A 14860-nucleotide genomic window follows, 5' to 3' on the forward strand; every position below is an offset into this window, starting at 1 on the left:
CTGGCTTGACAGAGCAGCTGTCACCAAACAATTATATGATAATCACCAGGAGAGATAGTTTGGCTCCAGCCACATGTTGGGATTCAGGATGGGAGTACATGCTTTGATTGGGCAGACATTGTGTGCATTAACAAATTGTGCTTGCACGCCAAACACCTGTTATTTTGTTCATTTATCCAGCTGCCTGTCTAAGATAACTATATAATTTATGTGCTTTTTGTCTGGCAACAGCTCACAAAGAGGGAAGCCGTTAACCTACATGGAGTTTTTGGTCTGGCTTGACAGTGCAACTGTCGCCTGACCTTTTAACCTACACCAATATTATTCTACAGTTATTCGCTTCTACACAGATAAATATCAAGTCAGTGCTATCTACCTGTAATGTTTCATATTAAAATACTATAAACAAGCAAAATGTCTAGTTGCCAAGTTTTTGTATACCAATTCAAACATACAGGACCAAAACTCTTATTTTTTTAATGGCCCTTGTGATTTATTTCACTTTTCTTATATATTAATTCCAAACTGTATGTAACTTTCCTGTACATGTCTTTTTGAAGGGCAAACTTTTTGGGGAAAGGAGGTTCAATTATACACTTCAAGAATGTTTTAACAATATAAAAAACACAACTAATGACAACAACAAAAACAAAGTTTTGTTCATTCAATTAAAAAACATGTAGTGAAAGTAACCTTTCTTAGACCAGTCCTTCATTTGAACAAAGATCACACCTGGCGGAAAAGTTGTTATTGTTAGTTACACTATATGTCCTGCCGGCGTAGTCTACTGGGGGTCACTAACTCTTTATATTTATGATTAATAAATAGGCATGTTGCCATATCTCCCAAATGTTATTGATTTGTTGCGAGTATTCCTCCCCCAGAGGCTAGGCCAACGCATTTCAAACCCTCTAGGGATAAAGCGGTTCTCCTCAGGACCGGGACTAGGTCAGTTCTGTGAAAGGTATAATGAAACAATAAATTAAGACTGAGCACTTAGATATTACCCTCTCTTTTAATACCACACTAAATTTTGGTCATAAGGTACCTTGATTCCTCCTCGTACAAATTGAAGTGGCAGTGGTAACTTCTTATTTTGAAAAGCTTGAAGCCAGATCACAGGTATCTAGGTCTCCTATAGTGGATTTTTCGAAGATTTACCTGAGGAAGGAGTAATGCATTCTAGCATTAACGAATCTGAATAATGATTAGGACATTGATTAGATATACATTGTTCTTAATGAAACATGGATTAGACATAAGTCCAATGAGTCACACTATGTTGTGCCTTTTATTTCTTTAAAGCTTACGAAGGGCAATGTTTATTAAAATACATGTTTTTTATCCGTGCTCTTTTAAAGTTAGACTTGGTCTTAATGATGAAAATACACGTGACTATTATGTACGCTCTCCACTGATATGTTTGAAGCAACTTGCCTTGTCAAACGTAACTGGCTTTGGTTGGCTTGCCTTTTTCTTTTATATACAATGTGTGTTATCTTTTACACTCTAGCACACCTGCAGAGTGAAAATACAATGATCCATTGAAACTGTGTTGCAAAATGGCAGCTTCCGTTACATGGTTCCCATAATGTGATCTTGCATTGAAACTGTGTAGCGAGCTCTCCGATTAATTTTGCCATTCATGGAACTGCTATTACGTTATTTTGAGCCGAAGATCATATGGGTACTTGCCTTCAGTTTTCAGCGTCGTTCGTATCCATTACGCTTCGTCTCGTGATCTGGTAACGATCTCCGGGCTACTTTGATGCCAGTTGTTAAATTATATTTGGTCGATAAGGCATGATGTGTCGATCACCGCTACAGCTACCTCCACTTGCAATGTAGTATGCTGCAATTCGCAGTTTATTGATTTTCTGTGAAAATTATGTATATTTAATATTCGTCTATTTCTAAGGGAGGTAAAACTGTAAGTTTACCATATAATGTCCATAGTCCTATGTGGTAAGGATTGCTCGACATTATAAAATGAGTCTTGTGGTTTTATAATCTATTAATCTCCGTCATTTAATTTAATCCCCTTGTTGTCGTGTGGAATTTCATAATCAAATAGGCTTCTTTTCTGATCAGTAAAGTTTCTGAATCCCCGCCTCTGGGGTTTGGCTTGATGGCACGGAGGACTTGAAATCCCTTACATTATGGCCCATCGCACTGTAGTGGCAGACCATAGGTGCCGCTGTAATTTTATTTTTTAATCTGGAACGATGTGGAACTATTCTTTGTTTCACTTCCTGGTTTGTCTTGCCTATATACATCTTGGGACATGGGCAAATTATTGCGTACACCACGTTCCTTGTTTTACAGTTCGTAAATTCATTGTGCCTCCATTGAACTTGACCATCAGTGTAAACGAACCCCTCAATTGTAGAACTACAAACCGTACAATTTCCACATTTATGATGACCCTGAACTGGTTTCAGATTCATGAGAGAACGTAAGTTGTCTGGTTTCCCTTGTTGTGCATCACTGGCTCTAATTATTTGTTGTCCAAAACTGATGTTCTTATTTAAAGCAAATAGAGGAAGATCAAAACCATACTCCGTACTTCTGATGAGATGCCAATATTGCGTATAATCTTTTTGAAGGTGTTGGTGTGGGGACCATAGGTTGACACACAAACAAATCTGTTCGTTGGTGTTTTTAGCTTTTTTGTCAATAAATGTTCCCTCAGTGTATACCATGCCCTCTTCGCAGAATGCTTCAGCAGTTTGTGAGGATAACCCACTCTTAATTTGTCAATTAAAGTATGGGCATGTCGCTTGTAGTCTTCCTTGTGGGTGCAATTGCGTCTTATTCGCAAAAATTGACCGTACGGCAAATTATCTTTGAGATTCCTAGGATGAAAGCTTTTATAATGTAAGGTATTTTTTTTTATTATTTGGTCTTGTGTATAGAGTGGTAATTAATCTGGCATCAGACGGTCTGACCTCTACATCCAAGAAGGTCAGACTTGTAGTACTACGTGTCAAACTGAATTTGATGTCTGGGCTTCTGTTGTTCAACCAGGTCTGAAAATCCATGAGATCTGTTTCGTTCCACTCCAAATACACCAAATGTTGTCAATATAACGATACCACTGGGATATATAGTGAATGACTGGATTATTGTTGTAGATGTATTTTTCCTCATATATTGCTATGTACAACACTGCCATTTCAGGAGCAAAGGGACATCCCAACGCTGTCCCCTTGATTTGTACGAAAGATCTTCCTCAAATTTGAAGTCATTCTTTTTAAGTGCCAGCGAGGCCAGGCTTAAGATGAAATATGTAGGTACTTGATGTGGTTGTGGTCTTCTCTCAAAGTAAGATTCGATGGCTTCTAGGGCCTCATCCTGTGTAATTTTCATGTATAACAAGACTACATCCAATGTCACTAATCTTTGATCTACAGGATCGAAACTGTAGCCTTCTAGTTTGTTGATGAAGTCCATTGTATCCTGCAATTATGAGGGAACCTCTTATAGGAATGGTTTCAAAAATATGTCAAAGTTTTGAGAAAGAGGTTCTAGGACTGATTCACAACCAGACACGATGGGTCATCCTGGAGGATTGTTTGCGTCTTTATGAACTTTTGGTAGAAATTAGATTACGGGAATTCTCTGATGTTTTTTCATGAGATTCAAATTCTCTGGGGCCGAGAATGCCTTTTTCCAATCCATCCTTTAGGACATATTACAATACAACATTCTTTTAAAGCCAGACCTATTGGCACTGATGTAGCTTGTATTTATATGAACTTGAGTCTTTGATCCAGAGGGGACATAGGTTGGACTTTTATAGTGCAGAATCGACAGTTGAAGTCTAGTTACGAAAAACCCAAAGTGCCTCTCCTTTCAACATCCTAGAAACTCATCTGCCTAATGAATGAAGGGGACATATAGCATGGTTGGTAGCAGAGCCTGGAAGTGGTGATGTGAGACCTTTAACTTTACTGCAAGGACAGAGGCCTTCTGATAAGAGCGTAAAAATAGTGAAAGCATATTCAATCATTTGTTTTATATATAGATTACATACAACGCTGCCAGCAAAAGCACCAGAGTATTTATAGTTAAGTCAGACTTTCCATAGGATAGGCATTTTTGTTTTCTTGATAACCTTGGCGCGACTTGACGAATCCAAATGAAACTTTCCATAAATGATTCATCCGCTTTGGATCCTTCATGGAAAGTTTGCACTGATCCATCAAGCAAGTGCCAAGAAAACAAGGGGGTGGAGATAGCAAAGTGTTCTTTCCCATTTTAATAACTATAGGAAAGTTCTCACTGATGCAGGAAAAAGAGGTGAATGGAATTACATCAAGTTTGGCGCAAAGTTAGAACTTTACTCAGAGTGTTTTCTTGTTATTGTGGTGTAAATCCGTTCAGTAGTTTGAGAAATTGGCATTTAAAATGTGTATGGTTGGGCATGAAGACATTTAACAACAGAAAATGTTAGGTACATCTGGACCACTAGTATCCAGATTTTCTTCAACTGATCAATCTAACCGCGGCGAAAATTCCGCCGCGGGGCGGCGCTTTGATTAAGTGGGCGGGGCCGCGTCGGCCAACGGACATGCACAGCACTACGGATGTAGTGCTCACGACGGCCGTTGGCCGACAGAAGCAGTGAAGGGGCTAAAGATGATTGGATAATCCTCACAGGCTGGCCACGACAAACTATATGTTGTGACAGCCATTACAGGATTGGAGAGATTGGTCCCTGCATCCGGAAGGGACAGGGAGAGCACACCATGAGTGCCAGGGACATGATTTTCTCGCATGTTATGGACGGTGCTCCAGAAGTTAAAATGACAGCACATTTTCTATAAGTTCACACTTTCTTCCTCAGCCATTTGAGAATGTAATTTGATATTCTGAGTAAAGCATGTTCATCTAACAACAGCCTGTCAGTTGATTCCCCAGTGTTCTACTGCAGCTTGACAACACCGTTCTAACAAACTAGAGTGATAACATTCCGTATTTACGGAATCAAAACGGTAAAACTGAAAGCATTTCCCCCAAAGTATTCTGCAGCAAATTAACAAAATGAGGGGTTTCTTTTGGTCATGGAAATTAAGGCTAGTGATCTAGAAAGATAAAACGAGGGCATATGTTCTATAAATTCTAAAATATCTGACAGATCAATGTTAGAAAATACGTCTGGTATGTTGAAAGAAACATGTACTTACAACACCAGCAACAGCCAGTCAGTTGATACCATATTGCTCTGCTGCACCTTCACCACTGTATTCTAATGAGCGTCTAGAGCATTAACATTCCGTATTTATGGAATCAAAGCTGTAAAACAAAGTATTTCCTACAGAGAATATTGAAGTAAGTGAAGAACAGAGTTGTTTTTTTGTAGTAGAATTTATGGTAGTGGCTAGTCTCTTCTCCGGTGGGCTGAATTCTGTATTGCATCGGTGCTGGTTTGGGTAGGATTCAACTCCTCTCCTTCTACCACGCAGTGAAAGTAAATTTTGTTCTGATTCTACAGTACCGAAAAATCTGTAAGGCCAGTCGGATATATCACAGGGTACCCTACCAAGGTGACTCACGGCATTGTCCCCTTGGAGTTCAGTGTTTTTTTGATTTTTTCTTTCTTCACTTAAAAGAATGGTGTGTCTACATATAGGGGACAGATGCTTCACGGGTCAAAGTATATGGTGGGGGAACAGGAGGAGAAAGAGGGTTATGGTTTAGTTGTACCGTGGCTGGGTTTAGTTTTGGTTAATTCACTGGATGCACATAGGGAGGAATTTCGCATAATGTCTTGGAATGTGAATGGAGTGAATAATAAAATCAAACGTGGGGGCGGTTATGTTGTATGCAAAACACTACAATCCAGATGGTCTCCTCTTGCAGTGCAGTCGTTCTCCATATGAAGCTGGTCTGGGCTGATATACAACTCTAATACTGGGAAGCACAGATGATCCGAATTAATGATTAGCTGCACTGTGATATTCTGGACCACATGTTAAAGTTATGGCTTCCCTGGATAGAGCACCACATGCTACATGGAGGCAGGGTCCCCAGCTCCCCCTCTCAAGTCTCTAAGATCAACTTAATTTGTTGGAACGCTACAATGACGTCCATCAGATGACATGGCGTCCTCATGGAGGCTACGCCACTAACATTTCTGTAGACAAACATTGTGTCAAGCGGTCGTTGGGTGCCCGCACAGGATTGGGTGCAGGAGAAGTGGCAAACTCTCACTACCCAAAGGAAGGATTATTTCGGCTCAGTTTGTAGGAGTTCCAAAGGAAAAGGAGAGCAAATGTAGAATGATCCCATTAAAAATCAAGCAAGCTTTGCGGATTTCCGTGCTAGAGCGCCGATATTATCGAAAGCGATCAAACAAATCTTTTGGGAACAGCTGAGGATTTTAGGATCCAAATCTTCTCGGATATGACAACTGCCTCTACTTAACCAAGGAAAGAATACAAAAATGCAGAGCTCTCAAGACTCAGTCAAAACTGAAAGTCCTTTATAAGGGGATATTTAATCTTCTTTCCACTATGCTCCTGGGCTCAGGATTTCCTATAGAAATTCCAGAGGGTTCCAGCAGGAAAAAGATAAGGGGGTTTTGCAGTCGACTAGGATGATATGAGCTCATGGTGGACTCGTACAATGTTTTACAGGCTGGTGGATTGATGGTGCTTGATTGAAATGCTCCATGATTTGTAATGGTTACAATGCTAGAAAGGAAGGCTTCTTCGATGCTGCTATAATGTTTCGATTCGGGGGGGGGGGGGGGGGGGGGGTGATGGGGTTGTTTTCCCCTTCTACAAGCAAGCATATTAAGGCACACATCCTTGTCACTCTATAAGGAGATTACACTTTCAGCATTGACTGTCCGTTACTGGGGTTGGTAAGCCGTGGGCCTTCATCAACAAGGTAATGTTAAACCAACAGTTTAACATTGCTTTGGGATTTCAGAAGTGAAAAATGTACTGGTTTAATTGAGAGTGCTGCTAAGTTGGCACATGCCATGTGTGACCCTGACTGAGTACTGGCTTTTTGTCAACAACACTTTACGTCCTGGGAATTGAAGTTTCATTTCAACATAAGCATGAGCTTCAAAGTCTGAAAATGCAAGCGCTGTTGCCTAAAAGCACACATTCACACTTGGAGCCACTGGGCATCTTAAAGCCTACAAGGTCCCGTTTTGCTATGTTAAGAGCAGTGTTCTTGAAAACATTTACAAGGTTGTCTTAAAGCTGCTTGTCAATGTGATATCAAAGGGAATAGATATAGCTACTACTGCTGCAAACATTACATTTTTTTATTTCTGCAAAGGTCAGCCTTAACTCCTTTTATAGTGTTAGGAGACTACCCTTCTTTCACTATTCTTATATATATTTATTTTTACCAAGCCCTACTGTACAGTGTTAGAGAAGGTCAGCGCAAAGGTATGTTTGGGAGTTGGAAGATGGAGGTCACAGGGAGGTGCTAGCATAGATGCCCAACAGACTATTGTCATGGAAGACATTCGGCCCGTCTTGAACTAGGAAACGTGGGTGCTCTGGTTATAGAAATATGAATTTACCCGTGTCCGAGAAAATCTGGTAAGGAAAAAATCCAGGCCTGGCTGAAGCTTTCACACTTAGTATGGGGACAACTGAACGAAATCTTCTAGGACTAGGAACAAATTTAGAGTTGGCAGATAGGACCATCACAAACATGACTGATATACCTTCCACAGTATTACAAATGCATTATAAACTATGGCATTTGTAAAGCAGTAAAGGGAGTATCTGCCATGTTTGTGACAAGTTCACTTTCGCCCATTCGCCAACTTCTAAACCAGAACAACTGTAAAAGTTTTAAATGATGGGTCACAGGGAGACTGAGTGAAGAGCTTGCAGAAAGTTTAACAAGAGTATTGATGCCTGTGTGTACTGGGGAATCCACACTGGGTCCTGCTCTGAAGCTTCTGGTGTTGGGGGCAAGAAGAAAGTAGGTAAAGGTTTATTCACAATCGATTACTTAAAATTATCACATGACAAGTAGTAAAATCAGTTACAGAAACAAGTGCAACATCAATATAACTTAGCCGTTCATTTCTTTTCCACCAACATCAGAAATTTTACAAGACAGACACTTAAGATTGAGTCCTTAGGATTTAGACAGCTAATTATGGCCTGTCGACATGTTCTTATATTTATTTGATTAAACAACTTTCCAAGTAGTTTTCTCCTTTCTGACAGTAGCCTCGGACAGATGCAAACCAAATGAGCTAATGTTTATTCCGATTGTTTAACAGAATCTGCAAATGTTGCCTCACCTTGCTGAATCTCCCTCTGGGGCATGCTCAAGATAGGGGAGACAGACAAAACAGAATAATACAAATTTATGTTTATACAAGTCGAGCAACAAAGTGCTATAGCTATTAATCACCATCCAGGCGCCAGAGCGTTTTTTCACTATGTGTAAACCCTGACAGCGTGATAGTTTCCTCATATTTCTGTAAAGGCCTTTTTTTGAAAGTTATTAAATTAACTAGTGCTTTCCATTGGCTTTCCGCTTGGAGATAAGTCAAAGTTGCCATATAACAACGTGCAGGAAGGTTTGTGCCACAGCTGGCTAGTTCAATCCACAATAATTTATTTAGGCTATGATCTTGTACCGATCTGACATTAAAACATTTTAGAAATGCTCCTTGATGGGATATTAAGTTTTAAAACATTTTGTGACAATTTTGTCCAGAGTATGTGCATCCCACCCAAGGAGGACTACACAGCCATAGCAGCTTGTAGGGATCAACTTGGTGTCTACGACCTTCAATATTGGCTCCAGAACAGGGCCCTTTAAAGTTTTGTAAAGTGTCTTAAAAGTCAATGTTGGGGAACAAGCCTTCATCAATAGCTGCTGTAAATGAGTAAGGAATGATCCACTGGAGTTTATGCTAACACCCTGGTATTTATATTCTGGGATGTTCTCCACCAGTTTGTTTTGTAAATACCATGCATCCTTTTTTTTAATCTTTTTATCGACAATCATTGTTTTGGTTTTGTGCAAGTTTATCTCCAGTTTGTTGACACGGTGTAAAATGATAAAATGACGCTGCGTTGAGGTGCACTTAAACATAGGTTTATTATTCGTATAACAAACACCCACGACCGAGAGCTGACGCTGTGCACCCGATATCTCGGCCAACTGAACAAACGTTCACAGAGTCCTGGCACACATCGTTCCAGCCTCGGTCATGGACTGACATTCGAATAATGCATTGCATGGAGGATCAGAGACATCCACGCGCTGGGGTGCAGCACGAGATGTCTGCATCAGGCAACTTCTTACTAGACACTGGTATATCCACCAAGAAGTGAGAATTCTTTGAAGACCAATTTGTGCTTTGTTAACGAAACCCACATTGTTGGCGTACATTAAGTGTGGTATTAAATTGATGCCCAACTTTGGTGGGTGGGTATCTGCCTGCTACAACACGATGGCGAGATCTGATAGATATAAGTAAAACAATAGTGAGGCAAGAACACAACCCTGCCTTAGCCCTATGGATGTTCTAATTTTACATGATAAGCGCTTTATCTCTAATCTTCACTGTAATCCATGTGTTGCTATATAAGAGTTGTGTTGCTCTAAATAAACCATCAGGGATTCCCCAATTTCTCAGCGTTGCCCATAGTAAATGTTTGGGCATACAATGAAATACGGATTTGAAGTTCACAAAAATTCAATTTAGTGAGCCATTTGACAAAAGCATTTTATCAGATGAGAGACGAGAGGGCTAGCAGGTTTTTTACTGGCCCTGTGTGTTGGCAAAAACCTGTTTGAGTAAGGTCATCCCACATAATTACCTTGAATCATTAATTTAATACTTTAAAAAGAGATGCAAAATGCTTGCTATCTTTATCCAAGAGTGTGATTAGATGGTAATTTCCTGGTGATGCCTTATCTCCCCCTTCAAAAATAGGGTTAATTGATCCCTTCCATGTGTCTGGGATCATCTCATTAACCAGTGTGAACTTGTACAGCTGCCCAGGTTTTTCTGACAAGAAGTCTATATACGTCTTAAATAAAGCATGGGGAGGGTCATTTGGGCCTGGAACACAGTCTTTATAACTTTTACATAAAATAGTGGCAATCTGAAAGGCCAAGATATCAATTGTTTTTGTGAGCTATCCCTTTCAGCTATAAGAATGCAATCTGCCTTCATTGTCTGGCTACGTGTTGATTTAATGCTCCTAGGGCTACTCAAGTCATCTGCCTCAGCTTTATTTACAGAGTATTTTGCACTGAGAAACTCGGAGGACTCTGGAATATTTGTGTTATTTTAGTTATCCACCTCTCTCTGCCTGATTGGCCATCTTTCAAAAGGAATTTGAGTTTTATTTCTGCCGGCATAAAGGAGCTTAGCCCAAAAGTTCTCTTCCAGCTGTTTGTTTGACAACCAGAGTTTTTTTCTGAGACTTTTTCTAGCTTCTGCTACGTCGGCTACTAGTGTGCCATTTTTTGGGTTCAACCTTAGGCTTCCTTAATGCACAAGTCACGTTTCTCTGACATAGTTTGATGGCTCTTGTTTTAAAGTATCTCAACGTTTTCTTAAAACAGAATTGCTTGCCTTTATTAGACTGTTCACTAAGAAACTGAACCGAGAAGTCCTTTATTAAGTTTTCCCAACTTGATATTAAATTTCCTTTACGATTATCCCAGGATTTTAGACGCTCCCTGCAGGAAGACTGTAATCGATTTACCAATCATTCCATTTAATCTCCTGTTGGTTTCTGTATATCAAATGTGGCTGGGCAATTTGTCACCTCAAGGATCTGTAGTTCTATGCTCATTTCGCTAGACTAAGGAAGATGACCACTTTAAGAACGAGTCACAATCTGTAAGTGTTGAATAAATCCCACAGATCGAGATTTATGACTGTATAGACAATGATTGATTTTGCAATATTTGTAAAGTGGGTCCAGGTCAGAGGTTGATCCTCTTTGTGTCTGCTATTAAATATTCTCTGACCAGCCTGAGTTCGGTTGAAGTATACTAACTTTATGAAGTGGTATGTTCTCGCTTTATTGCCATTAAGGTCAAAATTAGGGTGGATATCGAAATATGCTTTTCCTTGTGAGATGGAATAATAAAAGTGTTAATGATTAGCAAGAAGTTGCACTTCTCTCTTTGACCCTCAACCTTAACTGCTAAGAGCCAAGTTTGCTTAAGCAGTATACAGGTGCATACTATTGTTCATGTCGGAGCTGTTGTAGACTGACAGCCCTTGTCTTGGGCGATCTCAGCTCCTGTATTTAATAGCTGGGTTATTAAATTATAACAAGCATTGACATTGCCAATAGGTCTCGCTTTTGGGACCTTATTAGTATTTAGTTATGCAGCACAATATCCTTGGTGCAACAACATCAACTGTTGCATGGATAAACACTTATAAGGTCCTAAAGGCGAGACCTATTGGCTATACCAATGCTTGTTTATTTTATCTCCCTGGCATCGGCCACGGGTCCTTCTGTGCCCTCGCGCAGGATGCCCGCGCCATCAGGGTAAATAACAGGAGGAAAGAGCGTCACAATCGTGCATCCCTTCACATGAAGGTACTCCCTAACAAGACAAACATCGTGGCTCTGCGGAAACTGGGGATAAACGCAGGTGCGAATTGTCGGACTTCAGTGCGTCCTTTCCACATTCTCATGGGCTCTGTTGGCAGTAGTTAAAGATAAAGGGGTCTATCCTTTAGAGAACCTAGGCATATTACTTCATAGTAATCGGAAACAATATCGCCGGCGCCTTCTGTGTGCCTCACAGTCTGCGCACGTGCGTGCAATGAGCGCGGTGCGCAACCCCCGCCGCAGCCGCTCTTTCGCCAACCACCTCTTCATCTAGTCGTTTGTTAATTATGGTTTCCCGAAAAGCAACATGAACACTGATTTGGCAAGTAAAGGGTGAAATACAGAAACAATGTGCAATAGTCGGGACAGGCCTTCCCATCATGTGTTGCGCTTTTTACACACGGTATCCATATCGCGATACTGCTGTGTCTTGGCGCCGCCAACCTGTTCTTCTAGACATGCCCGAAGCTGCCAAGAACTGCCGGTGGTTCAGGCAAGAAACTGTGTCCGGGTTTGAAAGGATCATGCATCGTGCACAGCTCTCGTGTATAGCACCTCGAGGTACATACAGAAGCACAGCATGCAGGCCCACAGTTCTCACCACCACGTGGTACATCACCAAAAAGTGCGGTACCGCAAAGTGCAGCGCAATATTATAAAGCGCATAGCTGTACTGCATCATAAATACAGCCATTTAGCACCACAAACATCACCAACCCTTGACAAAAGCCATCTCGTATAGCGCCCTGATGTACAGCAGCAAAACGTGCAGCGAGCACCATGTTACTCATCGGTACACGTCACATCAACAAACACAAAGCACAGCACCACATCGCATAGCGTCTGTGTGCCCAGCATAAATTGTGGCACCGCGGTGTTCAGCACTTTAATGTGCACCAACAAACGTTACAGAGCCACAAAGTGCAGCATTATCTTGTACAGCACCACTGTAAATCAGTGCATGGTGACACGCTACATCAACGCCGCACTGCACGGTCTCCTGTACAACAGTACAAAACAGCACATTCTGCAGAAGCAGCGAACGCACGGTGTGTAACAACCCACTGCAGCGCCCTACAGCGCAGCAATCCCTTCCAAAAGAAGCACGTTGTGGGGTACCTCAGTGTACGCCCAACACTGCACAAGTGGGGCACGAACACTGCGGGACTGCACAGCAGCGACGGGCTGAAGCACGCACGTCCACCGTCCCAGGCCTTCCGACAGCGACCGTCGCCGATTACTAGGTTGGAAACATGGCCCAAAAGGCAGGATTTCTGCAATATTTATGCACAGCGTGCAGGCCCGCAGTTCTCACCACCATGTGGTACATCAACAGAAAGTGTGGATAAGGAAAGCACTGTGGCCGCTGTGCCTGTAGACTCTAAGGGCACCACTCAAGGGAGTTAGAGTGGAGCGCAGCCAGAACGCTACGGTAGGGAACGGGGGCGCGGCTTCCAGGCTCAGTCCATCTACAGCGTTTACCATACGGGAGCGAACAGCAGCGGGCGCGATAATTGCAAACAGATGGCGCCACTGCTTGCTCCTGCAAGGTAAACACCGTACATGCACGAGGGCTCATTGGAAACAGTGCAGTACATGCACGAGTTTCCAAAAAAGTACGGAGTGATTCCAAAAGGTCACTCCAAAGCGGCGCTTGCGCGCAGTGTAGGCGAGACCTAAAAAGCCAAAAAGAGAATGGACGATAGAGACCAAGTTTCTTCTAAAATTAAGATCTGATAACTATTCAAAAAGTTCATTACTTCCTGTTCCTTTAACCTTTTTGACCAACCCCTTGCGTTCCAGAAGTACAGTTTTAGCGATTTTTCCGGTGGTTACAATAGATTTTTCCGGTTCCTTTCAATCTTTGGCTCGATGAATTAGAGCGCTTGCTGGTCATCTCCAATCACACTATTTTTGGGTGTTTTAGGGTGAACAACTGTGAGGTCTGCATCAGACTGGGTCCTTTGTTTCTGTTGATGTTGACCCTTCACCCCACCCCAAAGTGTTACACAATAGAGAATAGGTGAAAGCCAGTGTTATCATAATGTATGTTGAGTAACATGACAATTTTTGTGTTTTGTTAACATGTAGGGGGTATGCACCATTGCAATATTTTGTAATTTTTATTCTTGAATGCACCTTTTTCCGATAGGACTAACTCAGCTGCTTAGGGAGAGAACCATGTAACCAAGGTGGGATTGTTTACCTGGCTACCATGAGGAGACAGGAATTTAATAGAAATGATTTCTGATAATGTGATATGATCTAAGGTTTTCACACTCTGCAGCAACCCTATTATATTACTCCAGTTAAGAACTTCGTGTAGACTTTTAGATCTGTAGTCTGATACAAATAGCAATTTATTTGAAACTGGTTTGTAAGATATATTGTGTTTTTTCTCCAATATAATTTTGATCATTTTGGTGTGATACTCCGACCTCTGTTGAGGTAAAGTTGACGGAGGAATTTGTCACCTGGGATCCTCCTTTACATTGCTTGTAAGCCTTGAGCGAATTGAGCTGGTCGTGTAGCTTCAGGCCCATGGCTACTTAAGGATGGTTGGGCTTGTACTGCATGATAATTTCATTATTATATCCCTAACAGATGTTTGGGTTGCGGTTCAGCTCAGTTTGAGATTCTTCATCTACCAGGCATGGTGCACGCCCAGTGACAGGCTGTGAATATGACTGTAAACTAGGAACTGTATTTTTTACCTCCTCATTAAGAGGTACCCCTTCAGAGGCCTTCTTATTTAGGTCTTCAATACCATCCCTTTTAAGGTGCATCAGCATCTTCTCCAGCGATGCTGAAGTAGAGATATTCCCACGCGTGGGGTTGAGCCTTACCTAGGTAGCAAGAAAGCGCTTTGCGCTGAACAATCTATAGAAGCCCAAATGAAACACACTGAAGAGGTTGCTATCAGTATGGGAAGATTTGGGTGGAATCTTTAATTTTGGCCTCGTGGGATATATCTCCATATGGAGTGCTTGCTAAACACCAAGGACAATTAAGACTTATAAATGCCAGTGATACATGTCACACAGAAGACATGAAAGTCACACGTAAGCACACTAAACACATTCTAAACATGGAAGTATCACACAGAAGGAAAGTGCAACCTTGAAAGCCCCGCTTCTGGGTCATGCAGGAGAATTACAGATATTGGTTTGCTAGTCTGTAGAGCACGCAGCAAAGCACAAATTGCCAAACAAACTTCCAACACTGTGCACAATATGTGCTTCGCATGGCTCAAAGAAATGTTGTCATAAAAGTCC

At 41.5% G+C, this 14860-nt stretch overlaps 1 protein-coding gene across 19 annotated transcripts in view; it reads right to left on the bottom strand.

Annotated features, from left to right (window-relative positions):
* The window catches only part of ANKS1A (ankyrin repeat and sterile alpha motif domain containing 1A), a 1389901-nt gene that overhangs the window by 817747 nt on the left and 557294 nt on the right, over positions 1 to 14860 (bottom strand). The window contains exon 1 of one of the 19 annotated variants that reach the window (XM_085645513.1): positions 1049 to 1164. The exons of the other annotated variants lie outside the window; for them this stretch is intronic. The gene's annotated coding sequence lies outside the window, so the exon portion shown is untranslated. Of the gene's footprint in view, positions 1 to 1048; positions 1165 to 14860 lie in introns of those variants that run through there. 19 annotated transcript variants of the gene reach the window in all.

This window comes from Triturus cristatus, chromosome 1_1 (assembly GCF_964204655.1).
Source record: "Triturus cristatus chromosome 1_1, aTriCri1.1, whole genome shotgun sequence".
Lineage (NCBI taxonomy): Eukaryota > Metazoa > Chordata > Amphibia > Caudata > Salamandridae > Triturus > Triturus cristatus.